At 41.6% G+C, this 9895-nt stretch overlaps 1 pseudogene; it reads left to right on the top strand.

Annotated features, from left to right (window-relative positions):
• The first annotated feature begins 5408 nt into the window (after positions 1–5408).
• LOC112631075 lies at positions 5409–6075 on the top strand (annotated as a pseudogene).
• The last annotated feature ends 3820 nt before the right edge of the window (positions 6076–9895 follow it).

A 9895-nucleotide genomic window follows, 5' to 3' on the forward strand; every position in this document is an offset into this window, starting at 1 on the left:
ATATCAGGGGCCTGTCTTAGCTGTTGGCAGAGATTCCTTCCCAGCCAGGGACAGATGGCCTCAGTCTCCCAGGGTCTGGATTGCCTGAGCACCTGGGGTGGGCGCCAACACCAAGGGTGAGGAATTTGTATGACCCTGTCACCTCCAGTCAGGGGACTCCCACACTCTTCTTCCTGTAGCTGGGAACAAAGTGACAGGTCACTCTGAGGGGCAACTGATGACAGGTCCTTCTGTAACATTTATTTAGAACTGGCAGCCCCTCCTCCTTCCAAAAGGGCCTAAGGGAATGCACTGACCATTTATGGAAGGCCTATCGTGTGCCCAGGCCTTTCTGCATTGACATTGCCACTGAGTCCCCACAAGAATGAGGAAACTGAGGCTCAGCAAGGTAAAGTAACTTCCTGACATCTCTCCACTAGTCCAAGGCAGAGGAGCATTAGAAAATGAGTTCCTTGACCAGGCACAGTGGTTCATACCTGTATTCCTAGCACTTTAGGAGGCCAAGGTGGGTGGATCACTTGAGTACAGGAGTTTGAGATCAGCCTGGGCAACACAGTGAGACTCTGTCTCTACGAAAGTTTTTTAAAATTAACCAGGCATGGTGGTGCATGCCTGTGGTCCCAAGCTACTCTGGAGGCTGAGATGGGAGGATTGCTTGTGCCTAGGAGGTTGAGGCTGCAGTGAGCTATGATTGCACCGCTTCACTCCAGCATGCCTGGGCGACAGAGTGAGACCTCATCTCTAAAAAAAACAAAAAACAGGAAAATAAAGAAAGAAGGAAGGAAGGAAAGAAAAAAAAGAAAGAAAGAAAGAGAAAGCAGTTTCCTCCTACTGTCATTTTTAAAAATGCAGATCAACAGGGCAAAAAGCATAAAAACAGACAATTAACCATAGAGAGAGCAATAGTTCTTAACCTCCGGGAGAAGCTTTTAAGAATAGGATGTACATAATGCATTTATAATGCTGATAAATGCACTAAGCATTTTCTAGAGGGATATATAAGAAACCTTTATGGAAGAGAAACGGAAGTGGGGAGGGAGCAGTGAGAGAATTTTGATTCTCATTTTGTATCTTTCTAGAACATGAATTATTTTCCATATGCATTTAAAAAGTGAAAACAAGGGGTTATCTGGGCAGTAGGATTACGGGTCATTTTAATTTTCTTCTTGACTTTTTTCTGAACTAAAAAAGAAAAATATGATTTAAAAAAAAACTTACGAAGCTAATGAAAGCTATGGACCTAATCCCAATAAAATTTTACAAATATATTAATTCATTTAATTAACAACCCTTTATAGGAAAGATGAGAGGGAACAATAATATTTAAAAACCAGGCTAAAATAAGATTTTCATGACTAGAAGGATACAGTTCTCTGATATCTATACGGAAGCTACCGTCATTAATAATTAAAAATGGAAAACAAAAAGCTAGGCTAATGTGGTTTCTGGAACCAAGCATTTAATTTTACTTTGAGCCCCGTGCCTTATACAGAGCTTGAACAGAGGAGATGCTCAAAAAATCCATTGGTTAGTGGACATTTTGTGCTCACTGGATCCCAAAGCAGGTAGCCAGTCAACACTTGTTAACAGAAACCAGTAGTCAAATGCTATTGATCCCAACCACTGTCCCTGGACCCCAGCTGGGACCCTCATCCAGGTAGGAGTCGGAGGAGTGTGGTCCGCCTTCGGCTGGGTTGTGAGATCCTCTCCCCTGCAACGGGGTGAGGATAAGGAGAGCACTGACCACTGTTACTAACGAGTGTCTGGGAGTGGTGGACACAAGCAGGGCCTTCCTTTCCTGACTGCCCTTTTAATACAGTATGCAGAGGATGTGTGAACTCAGCCTCATTAAATATTTACTGCCTGTCCCTCAGCCCTCACCTGGCGCTCTTGTCCAGTCTGTAGTATCAGTCATCTTGTGTGGTCCATAGAGATTCTATCTTCCCAGTTCCTTGAGGGTAAGGAGAGGGCATGTTGCAATTCTCACTTATCTCCCCCAGTAGCCTGTTGCCAGAGGAAGCTGGAAGTAGCCAGAGGGAGCCAGAGGGACTAGTGAGACTGGACCAGTGAGGCAACCACAGGAAGGGACACAGAGTCAGCTGGGGGTAGGTTCTGCCTTGCTGGAAAAGGCCCTACACGGACTTGTTGGGCCCTGCAACGTAAGAAAGGATGGTCCCAAGATTCAGCCTCTGCCTGCCCCTTCCACAAAGCTCCTGGCACCCTGGTCTCCTCGTTCCAATCCCAGGGCATCTGCGCCAAGAATGGTGTGTTCCCATGTTGCTGCAGGGCCAGATTCCTGTCTCACAGCAGGCGCTGCCTGAGTCACTTCCTCTTTGAGGCCTTCCCTGACCACTCTGTCCAATTTGTTGCCGTTTCTCTTCCCCTCTCTCTAGAGCCTCTTTCTCAGCATTGCCTTGTCTTATTTTTCTTCTTAATACTTACCAGTTTCCAAAGATATGACTTGATTCCTCAACCGCTGTCACTCACCACCCCAATTAAAACATAAGTTTCACTAGACACATCTCCCTTGTTCACCTCTGAACCCCAGGTCCTCACACAGGCCTGACACAGAGTAAGCCACTGATACATATTTATTGAATGAAAGAATGTATGGCCAGGGGTAGTAGCTCACACCTGTAATCCCAGCAATTTGAAAGGCTGAGGCAGGAGGATTACTTGAGCCAGGAGTTGGAGACCAGCCTGGGCAACATAGTGAGATCCCTATCTTATTTAAAAAAAAAAAAAAAAGAATGCATAAAGGACCAAATGAATGACTCCTGTTTGTTGCAGACCAATGTAGTCACACATGGGCCTGTGCTTCTCCTGTCCTTCTTTGGCTGGAAAAGACCATCTGTGCCCACAGACAACTGCAACAAAGAACCGCATCCAAATGAGTGATTTTGTCAAGATGCCAAAGAGGCTCTGTGGGCAGATCTGGAGAGGTCAGGAAATAAGCACTAGGGACGAGAGTGGTCTTGGTCCCCAGAAATTCCCGCTTAAGTGGAGATGAGCTGCAGAAACCCCTTTTTTATTTGAATCTTGATGCAAATCTTTAAAATGTGTACATCATTTTTACCATTGTGGTAGGCAAAATAGCTTAATGCAGGCATAATTGCCTTAACCAACCATTTTCTTGCTGAGCTCTCACATGAACCCTAAAAGGTAACCAGAAATCTGTTTTTAATGGAAGACATAGTTGAGGTTCAAAGATATCAAACTACTTGCCAAAAATTACTCAGTTCTAAATTTTGGCCTAGACCAGAACATTACTGAATGATGTTTGACCTCCTCACTCATATTGCAATGACATCCTTTGTACAGAAGAGACCCTAAGTAGGGGTGGCAGAATATTGTTAATATCTAACACTTATTGACTTATTTCTATGTGTCAGGCACTTTTCTGAGACACTTAAATGTAGAAACTAATTTAATCCTGGCAGTGTCCCTATAAGAAATGAACTCTTGTATGGGGTGGGACTGTGCACGGTGGAGCAGCAACACAGGTGAGGGCTCATCTGGGGGTCACAAGCTAGGGCTGTGGGAGCTGGGCCATTGAGGTCGGGGCTGACTGAACTCATGGACCTGATACTTTTCTCGAGAAACAAACCAGCTCAAAAGAAAAATGGCATTTGTTGCAACACAAGGAGCCATGGTGGTTGACCAAACCACTCTGATGAAAAAGTACCTTCAGTTTGTGGTAGCTCTCACAGATGTAAATATAACTGATGAAACAAAGTTAAAAATAATGCAAGAAAGTATTTGCAACCTCATGGTGACCTCAAACCAAGAAACATACAATGGATACACAAAAAATAAAAAGTAAGAAACTAAATCATATTGCCAGAGAAAATCACCTTCACTAGAAGAAGACAGGAAGGAAAGAAAGAAGAGAAAACCAGAAAACAACCAGAAAGTAAATAACAAAATGGCAGGAGTAAGTCCCTACTTTCAATAATAACATTGAATGTAAATGGACTAAACTCTCCAATCAAAAGACATAGACTGCCGGAATGGATGAGAAAACAAGACCCATTGATCTAGTGCCTGCAAGAAACACACTTCACCTATAAAGACACACATAGACTGAAAATAAAGGGATGGAAAAAGATATTCCATGCCAATGGAAACCAAAAAGAGCAGGAGTCACTATACTTATATCAGACAAAAACTATAAAAGACAAAGAAGACTTTTAATGATAAAGGGGTCATAATCATAAAGGGGTCAATTCAGCAAGAGGATACAACAATTTAAAATATATATGCACCCAACACTGGAGCACCTAAACATATAAAGGAAATATTATTAGAGCTAAAAACAGAGACAGACCCCAATACAATAAGAGCTGGAGACCTCAACCCCACTTTCAGCATTGAACAGATCTTCCAGACAGAAAATCAACAAAGAAAAATCAGACTTAAACTGCACTATAGACCAAATGAATCTAAGAGATATTTACAGAACATTTTATCCAAGAGCTGCAGAATATACATTATTTTCCTCAGCACATGGATCATTCTCAAGGATAGACCATATGTTAGGTCACAAAATAAGTCTTAAAACATTCAAAAAAGTTAAAATAATATCAAGCATCTACTCTGACCACAGTGGAATAAAACTAGAAATTAATAACAAAAGGAACTTTGGAAACTATACAAATACATGGAAATTAAACCATCTGCTGCTGAATGACCAGTGGGTCAATGAAGAAATTAAGAAGGAAATTGGGCCAGGTATAGTGGCTCACACCTGTAATTCTAGCACTCTGGGAGGCCTACGTGGGCCAAGCCCTTGAGCTCGGGAGTTCAAGACCAGCCTGGGCAAAATGACAAAACCCTGTCACTACAAAAAATACAAAACTTAGCTGGGTGTGATGGCACGTGCCTGTATTTCCTCCTGTATTCCCAGGAGGCTGAGGTGGGATGTCAAGGTTGCAGTGAGTTGAGATCACACCACCACACTCCAGCCTGGGTGGTAGAGCCAGACCCTATCTCGAAAGAAAGAAAGAAAAGAAAAGAAAAGAAAGAAGGAAGGAAGGAAGGAAGGAAGGGAGGGAGGAAGGAAAAAAGAAGGAAATGAAAAAAACTTCTTGAAGCTAATGATAAGGGAAATACAACATGCCAAAACCTCTGGGATACAGCAAAAGCAGTACCAAGAAGGAAGTTTATAACTAAAAGTGCCTACATCAAAAAAGAGAAAAAACTTCAAATGAACAATCTAACAATGCAGTTTAAAAAACTAGAAAAGCAAGAGCAAACCAAACCCAAAATTAGTAGAAGAAAAGAAATAATAAAGATCAGAACGCCAATGAATAAAATTGATATAAAAAAGATACAAAAGATCAATGAAACAAAAAGTTGGTTTTTCAAAATGTTAAACAAAATTGAGACTAGTGAACAACACAGTCAAGATGGATAAAGGTGACCCCAAGAAACCAAGGAGCAGATGTCTGCTTATGCCTTTTTGTGTAGACGTGCAGAGAAGAACATAAAAAGAAAAACCCAGAGGTCCCTGTCAATTTTGCAGAATTTTCCAAGAAGTACTCTGAAGGGTGGAAGACAATGTATGGGAAGGAGAAGTCTAAATTTGATGAAATGGCAAAGGTGGATAAAGTGCACTATGATCAGGAAAAGAAGCATTACGGACCAGCTAAGGGAGGCAAGAAGAAAAAGGATCCTAATGTCCCCAAAATGCCACTGCCTGGATTCTTCCTGTTCTGTTCAGAATTCCGCTCCACGATCATATCCACAAACCCTGGCATCTCTATTGGAGACGTGGCCAAAAAAAGGCTGAGTGAGATGTAGAGTAGCTTAAATGACAGTGAAAAGCAGCCTTACATCACTCAGGAGGCAAAGCTGAAGGAGAAGTATGAGAAGGATGTTGCTGACTCTAAGTCGAAAGGAAAGTTTGATGGCACAAAGGGTCCTGCTAAAGTTGCCCGGAAAAATGTGGAAGAGGAAGGTTAAGAAGACAAGGAGGGAGAAGAGGAAGAGAAGGAGGAGGATGATTTAAAAACAAACAAACAAACAAACAAAAAATACCTGTTTATCTGTCTCCTTGTGAATACCTTAGAGTAGGGGAGGGCCGTGATTGACACATTTCTTATTTGAGAAGTGTCTGTTGCCCTCATTAGGTTTAATTACAAAATTTTATCACGATCATATTGTAGTCTCTCAAAGTGCTCTAGAAATTGTCAGTGGTTTACATGAAGTGGCCATGGGTGTCCAGATCACCCTGAAACTGTATCAAAGTTGTACATATTTCCAAACATTTCTAAAATGAAAAGGCACTCTTGTGTTCTCCTCACTCTGTGTGCTTTGCAGTTGGCGTGACAAGGCATTTAAAGATGTTTCTGGCATTTTTTTTTTTTTTTTAATTTGTAAGGTGGTCTTAACTATATGGTAATTGGCTGGAAAACCTAAGTTATCAACTGTATATATCTATAGTTGGTAAAAAGAACAAAACAACCAGGACAAACTCTTGATACTCTTTGCTTGGCGTTGAGGCTGTGGGGAAGATGCCTTTTGGAGGGGCCATAGCTCAGGGCGTGCACTGAGGCTGGACCTATTGACTCTGCAGTGGGCATCCATTTAGTTTCAGGTTGTATGGTTTCTATATATTGTGACATAGCATTTTGCTGCTATCTTAGCTGTGGACAAAGTGGGGTTCAGCTGGCATGAGAAGCTGTTTGTTTGTTTGTTTTTCCCGAGACGGAGTCTCGCTCTGTCACCCAGCCTGGAATACAGTGGCGCGATCTCTCAGCTCACTGCAACCTCCGCCTCCCAGGTTCAAGTGATTCTCCTGCCTCAGCTTCCGGAGTAGCTGGGACTACTTTTTAAATAAATTGTAGAACTCTTCATTGTCAGCAAAGTGAAGAGCCACTGTATCAGTGAAAGTTCAAGAGCTTTCTGTACTTAAACACGATTTGAAACATTTTTTGTATGTTTAGAATGCTAAAGTGTTTTTGAAGTTAAATAAACAGTGTTACATTTAAAAAAAGAAAGAAAGAAAAGTTAAACAAAACTGACAAATCTTTAACTAGACTAAGAAAAAAAGAGAGAAGATACAAATAAATAAAATCAGAAATGAAAAAGGAGACATTACAACTGATACTTCAGAAATTCAAAGGATCATTAGTGGCTACAATGAGCAAGTATATGCCAATAAATGGGAAAATCTAGAATAAATGGACAAACTCCTAGATACACACAATCTACCAAGATTACATTGGGAAGAAATTCAAAACCTGAACAGACCAATAACAAGTAACGAGATCAAAGCCATAATAAAAAGTCTCCCATTAACCCATCTATGCCGGAGGTTGCAAATTTTGTGTGTGTGAAAAATCAGACCTTGACGATGACCTTGAGCAGTAGGATATAAATAACTGCCACAAACATAGTGTTCCAATAATGGAACACTAGGCTTAAATTGGTTGTTGAAGAAAAGCCTGGGACTTGATGGTTTCACTACTCAATTCTACCAAACACTTAAAGAACTAATACTAATCCTACTCAAAGTATTCATAAAAATAGAGGAGGAGGGAATACTTCCAAACTCATTCTACAAGGCCCGTATTACCCTGATACTAAAACCAGACACAGACACATCAAAAAAAGAAAAGTACAGGCCAATATCTCTGATGAATACTGATGCAAAACCCTCAGTAAAATACTAGTAAACCTAATTCAACAATACATTAGAAAAAAGTCATTCCTCATGACCAAGTGAGATTATCTCTGGGATGCAAGGATGGTTCAGCATATGCAGATCAATCAATGTGATACATCATATCAACAAAATGAAGGATAAAAACCATATGATCAGCCTGGTGTGGTGGCTCACGCCTGTAATCCCTGCACTTTGGGAGGCTGAGGCAGGCAGATCACGAGGTCAGGAGATTGAGACCATTCTAGCTAACATGGTGAAACCCCATCTCTACTAAAAATACAAAAAAATCAGCTGGGCATGGTGGTGGGCACCTGTAGTCCCAGCTACTCCAGAGGCTGGGAGAATGGAATGAACCCGAGAGGTGGAGGTTGCAGTGAGCTGAGATTGCACCACTGCACTCCAGCCTGGGCAACAGAGCAAGACTCTGTCTCAAAAAAACAAAACAAAACAAAACAAAACAAAAAAAACCACAACAAACAAACAAAACCCTATGATCATCTCCATTGATGCTGAAAAAGCATTTGATAAAATTCAACATCTCTTCAGGATAAAAGCCCTCAGAAAACTGGGGATAGAAGGAACATACCTCAACATAATAACAGCCGTATATGACAGACCCACAGCTAGTCTCATACTGAATGGGGAAAAACTGAAAGTCTTTCCTCTAAGATCTGGAACATGGATAAAGAAAATGTGGTACATATACATGATGGAGTACTATTCAGCTATTAAATAAGAATAAGATCCAGTCATTTGCAACAACATGAATGGAACTGGAGATCATTATGTTAAGTGAAATAAGCTAGGCACAGAAGACAAACATCACATGTTCTCAGTTACTTGTGGGATCTAAAAATCAAACCGTGATGGCATTAGGTGGGGCAAGAAAAAAAAAAATTTAATTTAAATCAAAATGATTGAACTCATGGACCCAGAGAGTAGAAAGGTGGTTACTGGAGGTTGGGAAGGATAGTGGGAGACTGAGGGAAGTTGGAGATGGTTAATGCTACAAAAAAAGTGAATAAGACCTACAACTTGATAGCACAAGAGGGTGACTATAGTCAATAATAACTTAATTGTACATTTTAAAATAACTTAAAGAATGTAGCTGGATTGTTTGTAACTCAAAGGGTAAATGCTTGAGGGGATAGACACCCCCATGCCCCATGGTGTGCTTATTTCACATTACATGCCTATATCAAAAGATCTCATGTACCCCATAAATGTATACAGCTATTGTGTACCCACAAAAGAGATTTACATTTTTTAAAAAAGAAAACATTTTTGAAAGAACTATTGTAATCCTCCGTTAACAGATGGGGGTCGAACGCGGTGGCTCAGGCCTGTAATCCCAGCACTTTGGGAAGCCAAGGCGGGTGGATCACCTGAAGTCAAAAGTTTGAGACCAGCCTGGCCAACATGGTCAAATCCCATCTCTACTAAAAATATATAAAATTAGCCAGGCGTGGTGGCAGATGCCTGTAATCCTGGCTACTCAGGAGGCTGAGGCAGGAGAATTGCTTGAACCCAGGAGGTGGAGGTTACAGTGAGCCGAGATTGCACCACTGCACTCTAGCCTGAGAAACAAAAGCAAAACTTCATCTCAAAACAAAAACAAACAAAAAAGGGGAAACTGAGTCCAGGCAAAGTGGTCCATGCCTGTAATCCCAGCACTTTGGGAAGCCTAGGCAGGAAGATCACTTGAAGCCAGGAATTTGAGGCCAGCCTGGGCAACATAGTGAGACAGCCCTTCAAAAAACACAAAAAAATTAACAAGGCTAGTAGCCCTAGCTACTCAGAAGGCTAGGGTAGGAGGATCACTTGAGCCCAGGAGGTTGAGGCTGAAGTAAGCTACGATCATGCCAGTGCACTCCAGCCTGGATGACAGAGCAAGACTCCGTCCATAAAAACTAACAAAATAGACAGGGAAATGAAGACACAGAGAGGTTAAGTATCTTGCCACTGACACACAGCTAGTGAATGAGTGTGGCAGCAGTGATAATTTTCTTTGACTATTCCATATGCTTTCCTTCATACCTACCCTCTTCCTGGGAGGCTGGGCTATGACTAGTTCTAGCCAATGAAATACGAACAGAAGTAATGTCTGTCACTTCCAAATTGAGGCAGTGAAAAGTCTCCAGGCACAATTCTCCAGTCTTTTCTTTCCCCTGGCATGGAACCTGTGGAGATGTGCAGGCAGTGCAGTTGCAAGATAATGGTGCCTCC

This window comes from Theropithecus gelada, chromosome 9 (genome assembly GCF_003255815.1).
Source record: "Theropithecus gelada isolate Dixy chromosome 9, Tgel_1.0, whole genome shotgun sequence".
NCBI classification, from domain to species: Eukaryota; Metazoa; Chordata; class Mammalia; order Primates; family Cercopithecidae; genus Theropithecus; species Theropithecus gelada.